The sequence below is a fragment of the Chlamydotis macqueenii genome, chromosome 2 (assembly GCF_036417535.1).
Source record: "Chlamydotis macqueenii isolate bChlMac1 chromosome 2, bChlMac1.mat, whole genome shotgun sequence".
In the NCBI taxonomy this organism is placed as follows: Eukaryota; Metazoa; Chordata; class Aves; order Otidiformes; family Otididae; genus Chlamydotis; species Chlamydotis macqueenii.
The window spans coordinates 52184543-52197177 of record NC_141557.1 but is presented as its reverse complement, the minus strand read 5'-3'; the positions used below and the strand labels follow the sequence as shown (position 1 = coordinate 52197177).

General features: G+C 35.7%; 1 protein-coding gene across 5 annotated transcripts in view; it reads left to right on the top strand.

The window, feature by feature from the left end:
- BBS9 (Bardet-Biedl syndrome 9) overlaps positions 1-12635 on the top strand; it is a 309787-nt gene that overhangs the window by 120367 nt on the left and 176785 nt on the right. The window lies entirely within an intron of this gene.

Genomic DNA, 12635 nt, shown 5'->3' with positions numbered 1-12635 from the left:
CTCTGAGATAATTGCTTACATGGAACCTGTCGATGCAGTTTGAGTTCAGCTGTGTGCACCTGCAATGTGAATCTCAAATGCCATTCTTCTCTGTGGGCTCCTAAGCAGACACCAAGGCATTTTTGGTAACAGTGAAGGCAAGCACTGAAGATGGTCCTGAAAAAGGTATCAACATGAACTATTCATGAATAAGAGTGAAGTAGACAAATGTTTTTTTCCTTAGATTCCTTCCGTTTTATTAATATTAAACTCTGCCATCATTTGTAATGAATGCTTCCTTTTTTTTTTTTTTTTGTTCTTTTTTTTTCCCCCCAGCAGACGCTAAAGGAAGATATGATTGCTACGCTTTCAGAGGATGTAACTGTATAATTTAGGTCATGTTTCAGAGCTCGACCAACTTGAAACATCAAAGTGAATTTGTTCTGATATTTGGCCAACTTATTTAGTCATCCCTCTAGACAAAAAGTTTATCTGGATTTTTGGTCTGCAGTGTGGCTAGAATGTACGCTACCCAGATGTGTTTTCCTAACTTCGATGCAATATAATAAAGCAAACATAAATATCCTTTTGAATACATCTTGTTATGACCAGTAATGGTTGAAACTAAGTTAAAACTATTAGATTTGACTGAATCGGGGCATGAACTTCAGCTGTATTACATCAGGGGAGCAAGACAAGTGTTTAAATTGAGCTTTTTTTGAAAGGGAAATCTTTCCTTATCAGAAAGCCTATCTCAGCCAAAATCAGTAAGAGCATTTGTTACTAATTTAGTGGGGTGTGTTTGCATGTGGTTGTATATTAGCATTGAAAAATGAGCTCTTTCCTGCTCTACATAATTAAGGATACTATTTGTTAATCCAAATATTATGCAGTAGAATTATCCATAAACTTCTGCTCAGACAATGAGGAGATTTTTCTAGATTTAAAACAGAGCAAGTTACAAGGTTAATTATTACTTTTCAGAGACTGATGCGTACCTGACACTTGCTATCTCTTTTCTCTGCTCTCCTGCTTCTAGCAGCCCCTGTGGGAATCTTAGTCTAGGTCAGCCGGATTTAAAAAAGACCTTACACACCTTGTCACGTCTACTCCATAGGCTCAGCTGCCTGTTAGAATAAAGGAGAAGTCAGGAAATGAGATGTTTACATGGAAGGCTGCAATGTAAATGCATTAACTCTTGTGCATTTGGTAGTAGGCAGTTTAACCCTTTTTTCCTTCATGGAAAAAAATGGTTTGCTTCTACGAAGTAAAGTTGAATTGAACTTTGAATCTTTTAGAGTGTGCCTCCAAAGCATTTTTAAAGGTGAGAGATTGTTCCCTCTAACTCCAGGTGGCCTGAACTGTCTTGCTTTTCTGTGAGGTAGTGAGGCTAGGTCAAAAATGTGTTTGGGTCAAAAATGTGTTTATCTCAAACACTGGTAAGTTTGCAAACAGCTGTTCTTTCAGTAGAGAATTGGTGCTAAACATATTGGAAAGGTTTTCTTTGATCTTTTTGTTTGCTCTTCTATCTTCTCATTTATTTTGAGGAAAAGAACAACAATGTGGGATATGAGTGGAGTTAGCTGTTGCCCTACTGAAAGTAGGGAAAAAGTTGTATTTCCAGAGACACAGATGATGGACTTTTGCCTATAGTGACAATTTTGAACAGTTTTTTTATGGCATTTCTCAAAGGCTAAGAGATTGTAAGTGCATAATTAAATAATGTGTTTTGAAATTTATGTTAGAAAGCCATGTAGCTTCAGATAAGCAGGAGAACAACATAGAATGTTATAATTAATAATAAAGTCTCAGTCCTCTAAATAAGTAAGTGCGTATATATTGGACACCAATCCATAGCCTATGGTGAGACATACTTACTTCGTCAGAATAATCCTGTGATAAAATAATTTTTACGTACTACAATAATGACTAGTTTTCCAGCTCATCTTACTTTGAACAAAAGATGAACTAGTTTGGAGGATGAACAGCTTATTTTGGTTTTATTTTTTTTAATTTCTGCTTAAGTTCTGACTCCCAGGTTTAACGGGCAGAATGCGCTGCCTTAGGTTATTGTGTGGCTAGGGCAGGTGTACATGTAAAGAAAACTGCACCTGATTCTGTTCCTGTGGGCTTTGTGCTTGTGAATTAGCAGGGTTTTTCAGGTGGGAATTTTCCTTATTTATCAGTTTGAGAGAAGAAAGTTAGAAGGTGCAGTTCCAGGTGTGCAGAAGAATGAGTATCATTGGCCATTATCTGCAGCACACCGAACTTCGTGACCTAAAAATATATGTTCTTTTGATTGCCACCTGAAGAGCTGACATTGATTACACTGTAATGTTACTTCAGGTGGTTCCTTTTTTTTCTTTCTTTCTTTTTCTCTAGATGGAGGGTCCCAAGCAGCTCTTGGCTTCTTCATTATTGGGTTAAGTCCACCTGCTGTGTGACTTGGCAGTGGGAGATTTTTGGTCTGTCAATACTTGTCTTGCTCCCATAAAATGAAATCACTGTTGGCATAGAAGTCAAATATCATATGAAGTAGGATGCAGCTCAAGTTTGTAAAGGTTGTTTGCTGGGTATTGTTGTGGAGCAAGTATTATTGTGGTCTGTGCTGTACTTCATCTGTGGAGAAACACAAGGGTCTACTTTGTCTGCAATTTACTGTTGTGGCACCTTGCATGAACAATGAATTTTTACTTTCAGTAAATGACTCTTTTGAAATCATCTTTCTTTTTTTTTTTTTTTTTTTTGCAATTAAGCCAGTAAAACCTAGTGAACTCCAATCTCTTTGCTGAATTCTCTTCAAGTTTTATACAAACTGAATTTTTGACTGAGGTTTATAAAACCTGCATTTCATCATGACGTTCCTTTGTTTTGAAATGTTTATGTCTCTTTCAGAAAAAAATAGCAGAAATTATGGAAAATTTGTAATTCAAAGACAAAGTATTCAAGCAAGAAATTGTTATGTTTTGCGACGTTTGCACTTTGACATTTTATTTCCAAATGTACTGGCACATGTTCTCAAGATTTTACTAACAACAGACAAATTCTATAGAGTTTCTCAAAATAGAAAAGTAATTTGAATGAGAGATGTCCTGAAATTAGTGTTGTAGTTAAGTTTGAGCTTCTAATTAGCCTACTGTCCATTTTCTTTGATGAGTATATTTAAAATTTGTTTACAGAGTATATTATTTTAAATTAATTGTTCTGAGTCTTGCTGTTACTCACAGACACTGTGTTAACAGCCACAATGTTATCTAATAACTTAAGATTATATTCTAATTCTACCTGAATGGGGAGTTCTGGAAATTTCCTTAAGTATATACTGTATATACCCAGTATATACTTAAGGAAAGTATATACTTTAAGTGTATACTGTATATGCTTAGTATATACTGAGAATGTTTCCTCAAGTATGGAGCAGAAGTGACAAAATCGCAAGTTTAATGGTTTGGAATTTAGCTTAGAAGTTCACTGTCTTGACTAGCTTGCTGATTTGTTTGAAATTGATACTTCTATTGTTAAAGGTGTTGGAATAAAATTTGCTGGAGTGGCTTAGTGTTCATCTATACAGATGGAAAAAATCTATATTTAGTGTTGGATTTGTTTTTATTAACCTTTTAAAGATATGTTTGCCAACATGTTTACTGTTTTTCATTACTATAAGTATGAGCTGAGCCTGATTTAGGAGATGTGTTTTACTGTGTATTTTCTGGGAAGCAATGACTTGTGGATTTATTCTAGATTTCTAAAATGACATTGTCACCTGATGTCTAACATGCTACAAATGCTTTTTTTTCCTCTCTAGCTGCATATGACTGATCACTCTGAGAGCAGTGGTCTTTAATAGGATGAAATCCCGGCTTTACTGAATCAATGTGATGTTCCCACTGGAGTTAGCAAATCCTTGATTTTACTTATTTAGCTTCACTGTACATAAGTGTTTACAGAAGTGGGATATGATGGATCTCTTTTGATTTCCTGGCCATCCATAGATCCCATTGGACTGAAATACAATTAGAAATTTGCAGGATGAGACCCCTGTTATTTTTTTAAACTCTTTGTTTAGTTTCACAGATTATTTTAATACACAGAGCATGCAGCTTCATTTTTTAAAATTTGTTCCTTTGTTGTAAAATTTTTTTGGTCATCATTACATAATACTATATATTTGGTGATGTAAACCAAGCTCTCCATCTCTCTGTCTCCATTTATCTAACATTTGGCTGTATTTTTTTTTATACATTGCTGCCAATTCAACCACAGCTTCACAGTGAAACTCTGTCTTCAATATTCATTGACTGTCAGAGATATTGTGACATATCTGTGTGTTATTTAGCACATCCCTATGTTTAAAAGGAAATTTTGTTTGGAAGGGGTAAGTAAAGGATTCATTGTAACTCACTGACTTCTAGGGTTTTGTGTAATTTGTAACAGATGTTACTTCACGCAAATAAGCTACTAATTTTATAACTCCACTTTTAAATTTGGATTTTATAATGTAGAACTTGCTTATAAATGTATTGGAAAGTATCATATCTTATATATGATCTTAATTTAGAAAATAGTTCTTCTTTCTTTCTTTTGGAATATGTTTGTAGCCTTCCTTCTAGATTCCCCCCCGCCCCCTCCCCCATCTCGGTATCTAATAGTTGTACCAAATAACAAGCAGTTACTCACATGCAAAACTAGCTGCAATATTTATTTGTGGATAGGCTATCAAGAGGAGGTCAAGTGTCAGGTATTTAAATAATTTTATTCTATGTGTTTTTCCTATTGACCATATTAATTTATCTGGCTTCTCGAAAATGCTAAACCCCTTTAAAAAAACCAAACAAGCAAATAGAGAAAGGTGTATTTATCAAGTTAAAATAATCTTAACTGTAATCCTTACCAGAGATGGAACACCAGAGACAACAGGATTTCTTTTCTGTTATTGTGGATTTAAACAAGGAAGCTCAGATAATGATAGGCAGCAGTATAAAACACTAAGATGTGTTTAAATAAAACCAGTAAACTGGCAGCAGTGGTGCAAACAAGCAGGTTTTTGCCACTGCATTAATATTGCTAAGATAGAAAAATTTTCAAAATTGATTTATGCATATGAAGAGCTGCATGTTTAGACTTACAGGAATATGAATCTACTTCATTTACTTAGATCGTACTCATTTAAAGTAGAGCTAACCAGATGGTCTTCATGCTTGGATTTTACTGGCATAGCTTGTCCAGATACTTAGTCCAGACAAGACAGAATTTTCCTACGCAGCAAGGTGACACTGATCTTAGCAGGGTTTTACTTTGGGTTAAATGTATTAACAATCAAGTACTTTTGGATAATGCATTCAGGTTCTTGGGGTTCTGAACTCAGTAAATATTTTGGAGTAATTTAAAAAAAAAATTCTGGTTAGAGTATAGTGGTATAGATAAAAGCAGAGGGAAGAGAGACTTGTGAAGACAAAGTAATAATAGCTTGTTTTCTTATTGAGTGTTCTAAAGAGGAAAAATGATAGAGATCTCACTTTCCTCTTGTACTGACCATATTCATACTACTATGTCTCTGTGTAGCTGAAATGATAGTTGCTTTATCCCGAAAGATTTTTCTTATAGAATCATAGAATGGTTCAGCTTGGAAGGGACCTTTAAAAGTCATCCAGTCCAAGCCCCCCGCAAGGAGCAGGGACATCTCCAACCAGATCAGGTTGCTCAGAGCCCCATCCAACCTGGCCTTGAGTGTCTCCAGGGATGGGGCATCCACCACCTCTCTGGGCAGCCTGTTCCAGTGTTCCACCATCTTAATTGTAAATTTTTTTTTTCCTAATTTCTAATCTTAATCTACCTCCTTTTATTTTAAAACCAGTACCCCTAGTCCTGTCACAACAGGCCCTGCTGAAGAGTTTCTCCCTGTCTTTCCTGTGGGCCCCCTTTAGGTACTGGAAGATCACTGTAAGGTTTTCCTTGAGCCTTCTCTTCTCCAGGCTTATTAACATCATTGTCACTAGTTCTTAAAATGTAAGGAAATAAAGGATGCAGCATGACTCTCTGTGATAATAATCCACTATCACTTTGTTTTGAGGAGGTAGGACACAGCTTTGATATATGTGAAGCTGATACAGAGAATTAATTGTCTGCTAAATATTGCTTGATTTAGAAGACTAACTGTCTGCATATTACTTGATTTAGGAGACTAACTGTCTGCTAGACAATGCCTAACAATCCTGTTTGCCTTGAAACTCACTTAAGCTTATCAGGGACTGGTATTTGTCAAGAAACTAGTATTTGTCAAGGATTAATATTTCTAGCAAAGGACGGAATGTTAGTTCCACCACAAATTCGGTCAGAAGTCGGGAAACTGCTGAAATCACCAAGTGAAAGGAGAGCATGGGTGAATGACTAAAGTTCATCTAGAGGAAGATAAAACCCCTGAAGAAGTAAACAACCACCAGAGACAGATCTGAAATGCTAACGCAAGTGTTTTTTAATAATCCCACCTCACTTATGCATATGTATGTTTGTATTGTGCAATCCTATGAATATGTATACCTGCACCGTATAAATTTTTGGTAAAATGTGCTGTTCGTATGCCTGGTTTTGGAGGAGCAATCCCCCACACACCCGGCGCCAAATAAACATGCTTGCTTTATAACTCTCTCTGAGTTGTAGAGTTTGATCCGCGTGTCAAAGTCTCAAAAGAGGATTCTGAATTTAAGCAGGACATGCATTTTTCTCTTACAGAGTGTTTGAGTTGACTGCCATCTTAACCTGTAATCTGTGCTATGCTTGTAGACAATACTGCTTAGTGGCAAATTCCAATTTAGAAAGGTGCAGTAGAGCTTTTACTGATAATTCTGTTGTGGAAATAACATAGAAGAAAACAAAACTACACAACTTCTCTTTCAACCTTGAGTATTTCCTTAATCTGGCTGTTCTAGTTTCCAGAGGCACAGATTGCTATAGTAATTACTTGTAATGATCAATAATTTAACATTCATCAAATGAGGCAATAGAATTTCAGGAGGTAGCTGGGTGCATCCGGTCAAAGCATGGGTTGTCATGCTGCCATGTCTTTCGTCTGTACTGTCTTCTCAGATTGAGATCATGTTGGGCTTCGCTTGAAGGTTGAGTATTTGGTGTCTGGTGAATTGATGCTTTGTTGTCATCATGGTGGGCCTGTGCCACAGTTTTAAAAACTGTGGTCATGGTTAGCACTAGCCAAGGCATTCTTATAAGGGTCAGATAATTGTGGCCTGAGGTACTTAAGGCCAGCGTGCTCTCACATACCCATTGCAGCGCTGTGGGAACGCCACAGCATTGAGAAGTGCTCCCTTGTGGGAGTGACATGGGTATTCTTTCTGATGACGGAGTGTTTGATAAAGATCGCTCTCTGACATGGATATCTTTGCCTACATTCCATACAGCTTTAGTCACCTGTCAAAAGCTGTGTGCACAATGGTTGTTGAGTGAGATGGTCTGCAGAGGGAATCAGGCTGCTAATCACTGTTTTGTTACTTTGTAAACTACTTTGAAAATTGCTCATTAAAAAAAAAGTTTGCTTTGCTCCCAGAATAAGGGTTACTCAGGATTTAATTAATTAAATTTATATTATCGGTTATGTTGTCTTCTATGTTTTAAAGGTTTGCTTTGCTGGTGTCTTAGCTTTTGTATGTGGCTGCATGCCATGTGTGCAGGAGTTTGTAAGGAAAAAAATACTTGACTTTAAATGCTTATGTGTTCTATATGAACTAGGATAGGTGATGGAGACTTCTTAAAACCACAAAAAATATTCTGTTTGGTCTTGTTATGGATTTAGTAACTGAGATGTATTTCCTTCTCTAAAATGAATGAGTGAGGAAAGGGTGAAATAGAGTATTAGTAAATGTTCTGTAGCAATTTCTCAACTCTTTATTTTTTTTTTCTGCTTTATATGCATTAAAATCTTGCTTTGTGAAGATCTAATTTTGTTTAAAAATAATTGGAAGGGGTTGTATCAATTAACTGCCTTGCAATAAATGATTCCATAAGAATGATTGCTGGAAGAGACGTGAGCTTGTGATCTCTAGTTTTGCTTGTATAATTGTGTACAGAATGGCTCTTTTGAAACCAAGTATAAAGGCTTTGATTATGGATTAATTTACTGTGGAGTACATAATAGTCCTGATAATTCATTGTCCCTGTGTCCATTTCAGAATAATTACATTTCTGATATTATTTTTAGTATTTTAACAAATTTTCCATAGAAGTCTTGCTCCTAAGTGTTATGAATGAAATGTAAAGAGATTCTGTATTCCTTAAATGCCAAACTTCTGCTCTCTTCAAACTTGATTTCTGCTGAAAATGAAGATACTTCAAATTTATTAGCAGCTGAAGGTAGTGTGATAGAGTTATATGAGAATAAGACTACTTGGCTGAAATTTCACCAGTGGTGAACAGTTATGTTTTTCTTGGCTGTTTTAAAAAAAAAGAAAAACAAATTGTCAGTCACATTTCCTGTTCTCCATTTTAGAATATCATATGAAACCTTTGAGAATCTTCAGTCCCAATGGTATTAGGGACTCCAAGAAAATATACTACCAACTCAAAAGAAAGCTCTTTGGAACTTCATACTCCTTTCTTGCTCTTTACTTTTTCAAAGTTTTCTTTAACTTCCTAGCCAGCTAATAAGAAGGCATTTTGTATTTTTGGAACTGTATTTGTATTTTTTTTTTGTATTATTGGAATAAGCCTGGGAGAGTGATGTTCATTATTGCCCCAAGGAACTTGTCTGAATATACAAAAGTCAGTATGTTGCAAGCCTTTTTCAAGAGGGATTAGTAATTTTGAAGTTATTGTTGGATGTTAAACAATGCCCTAAAAAATATCTTTAAGTAAGCACTAATAATGGAGAAATCTGGTTGTTTTTAAAACTTGAATCACCATTAGTTTTCAGTTTTCAAATGCTTGACGTCTTATAATGTCTACTTAGCAATGAAATAAGAATGGAGAGAAATCTTTCTGCTTGAACACTTAAGACTGAAAACGTGAGAAATGCTTTGTGCTTGGAAATTATTGCATTCAAATCCTGGTAATAGTGTTGAAGGGTGAAGTTCTCAAGATCATGAAAATACTTACAGATTTCAACTCTATCTTTTCAATTGTGAATATGAAATTTAGTAAAATCTTAAACATTATCTTAATTTAGAGAACAGTTCGTTCTTTCTTCTCGTTTTACAGCATTAATAACTTCACTGGCCTGTACTTTGCTGTAGGTAGGTGCATTGGAACAGAGCAAGAATTTGCTGAGAAAAAATTAAACAAAAAAGGATGTAAATGAAAAGCAAGTTTTGATCAGTTGTAAAAATATATATACAATACTGTACTTTCAACCCATTCCAGTACCTCTTATTTCTTTCCTGCATCGGTCACTTTCCTGTCTTCCACTGCTTTTATAAAGTTTGAAAAACTTGCTTTTAGTTTTATTTGTTTAAAAGCTTTGTGATATTAAAGAAGGAGAAAGAAAAATGTTAAATAGACAATGATAGGCCTTATGCAATGTAGACAGACTTTTTACTTGATAATTTCCAGTTGGCCTAAAATCTTTGTATCTAAGCTACACTTGGGACTGTTGGTTTCAATATGTTTTTCCAGCTACCCTGTGAAAAAGTGAGACAGGGAGAGATTTAGGGGTTTGGGTTGTTTTTTTAAATTTTATATCTGCTTCGAAAAATGACAAAATAGGTCTTAACTAAACAGATTGAACAAGTACTGTGAGAATGGAAGATATAGTTGCAAAATTATGGAGAAAACATGTCTGAGTCTGAAGAGATTAGGGTCTCAGTTTGCAAAGGGTGTGGATTCTTTATTTCTCTCAGCTGTTGTAAACTACAATTAGAGATAAAGTTCAGGTGAAAATAAAGTAATTAAAAATGTGAATGTCATGTTTTTAGAACTTATTCATCCTTAAATTCTGCAAGTGTTTGAATGAAGAACCCCAGAATGCTTCTAAAATTTGTAGCTGATGTCCTGGTGGATGTTTAGAGTGATTTTCCTCTGTGACAAAAAATTTCTTTTGTTCTCGTCATATTTACTGTTGAACTATGTATTGTCAAAATATCTTTAGTCCTTTCCAGCTGCTTTCTGTGGTGCTGTGGCTTTCAGTTCTCAGCATATTTCAAAGGGTGCTGTTTTGAGAACTTTTTTTTCTGTTTGTGGTATAGGCTTCTTTAAAACTACAGTATCTGTGTGTGTGCCTACATTATCCTATGGTAATTCATCTTATATTATCCTGGATATTACAAATGTCTGAAAGCTGTATTAGGTCACTTCTTCATCTGTTAACAGAATAATTAGTACTTAGAAATATTTTTTGTCCCTCTTTCTCTGCAAGTGTAAAGTAGAACTAGTATATATGCAGTCGTGTGAAGATTTCGTTGCTATGTTTTAGTGACCTGCAACACTCCAAAACTGTACCTCTTCTTTAGAAATTTTGACCTATCACTGGTATAATATTTATTTTGTATTACTTTGCATTAGAACTGTAGAATTTTGTACCAAATACAAACCTATTCAACAGTTGTACTTTTTAGGGTTTTTTATGAAGCTACTTTCAAAATAGCTTATTGGCTCGGTACCTTAGGTGTTGTTTGGGAGTACTGAGATGTTTGTTTTACATCTATAGCCAATGAAAAGGTGAGCATCTCCTTTGTTCATGGTTATAAAATGGAAAGAAAGCAAGCTCTGAAATGAGAGATCCTTAAGGTTAAGGGCCATGTCAGTGACTTCTTACGCGATTTATGCTTCCAAGGTATATACTATGGTGTAAGCTGAAGTACAGCACAGAGTGAGAGATCACCTAGGAATTCAGTAATGACTCAGTCTAGAAGGTGTCCTTTACCTTTGTTGTTTAAGTGAGGTTCAGGTAGTTGTCACACAAGTGCAACTGTATTTGCCTGCTTCTTCAGCAAAATTGGTATTAGCTGACTGCTATCCATAATAAGATACAGCTAACTTGCCTTTATTCCAAATTCCAGGAATTCTGAATTTATCCATTGCACTATCCCATCCAGTAATTATATTATAGGGAGCATACTGATGAATGTCATCAGCGTGTTAAGTTCACGTTAGCATTTTTTTTCTTCCTCAGATTCTCAAATGAGTATTGGACAGGAAAGGTGATTAGATGTTTGAAGGGACTTTCAGACCCAGGAGAACTTTACTGTTGTTGCTTGTCACCTCAGAAAGATGAGGCTGTATAGTACATACATATAGTACATACTGGTTACAGTGGTCACATGCAACTGATATAGGAGACTATGTAGTGTTGCATTTGTCATGTAGCTTTGTCACCCATAACAGTGTTGAAAAGTAACTGCAATATGGAACTCCACCCTGTGCAGAACGTGAGGTATGAAGAGCATCAAGGCTTTGGTCTGAGCAAGCTGAATGCGGGCACGATTACATTAGGTGATGTACCTGTAATACCGTTCCTCTCCTCTAACCAAAGTATGTCATGTTGGTTTTCACTATTTGGGATTAATTTCTCACTTCTCCTTCTCATGCTTAGCTGGGCTTTTTTTTTTTTTTTTTGTTTTGTTACTCGGCTCTGATTTATGTAGTGTTTGGATTCATGAGTGTCCTGTAGGTTCTCCATATTATTGGAAACATTACATTTTAAAATCTAAAACAAAAGCTATCAACACATTTTGTTTGAAATGTTTCGTATTTATAGTTCCCTAAAATTCTGTTTTCTTTTTCTTCCCAGTCACATGGGAGCTTGGAGGGAACACACACACATCTCTAATGCCAGTGTTGCAGATTAAAAATAGTTTTCCTCCACCAAATGCTAACAGCTGGTTGGCTTTGTTTCCCGGCTGAAGATGCATCGTATAGTATTTTCGTTTTCCTGCTGTTGCCAAAAGTTAATGGATGAAGCTCTGCAAGTTTTAAGTTGTAAATTCTGTTGTAGTGCTAATTACACTTTAACTGCATTTCTGTGAGGGTTTTCACAACTCCCGTCAAGCACCTATTACCGCATTTTGCAGAAAAATAAACAGAAGGAGAAAGTGGTGGAGGGAAGTGCTTTGTGTTCATTTCAATGACAATGAAGACAATCAGCGCTGCTGTAAGCCGAGCGTTATTCAGGCAACATGAAGATGTAGTGGCATTCAGGAGCAGGTCTTGTAAGTTGTGCTTCCCCACGATAAATCTCTAACCTTTATTTCTTTCGTTTAGTTGAAGTAATTCAGTGCAAGTACTGTGGAAAACCTCTGAAATAACCATCATCTTCGCTTTTCACCATTGATGGAAAATGTCTAAACATTGTATTTCAAGAAAGAAGGCATTTCTAACAATATTTTTTAAGATACCGGTTTTTGTAATGCTGTGAGTGCGCAATATTATATACAATGACAAGTTGTTTCTGAACTGAGTACAACATTGTATAATAGCTCTTCTGTTTTTCACCATCTTGAAGTACTCAGCAAAACTACCTTACCATCTTAGAAGAAGAGAATCTGCCATTTTGTTTTATTTTGAAAATTCTTCCATAATGTCTGGCAGTTAAAATGCTGTTGCCTTCATATACATGATCCATAATGTTTACATTTTGGCATAAAAGCTGAAGCAACTAGTGCAAAACATGGAGAGACCCGAGAGTTAGTAAAATAACAGATGGCAGTTATGTTCAC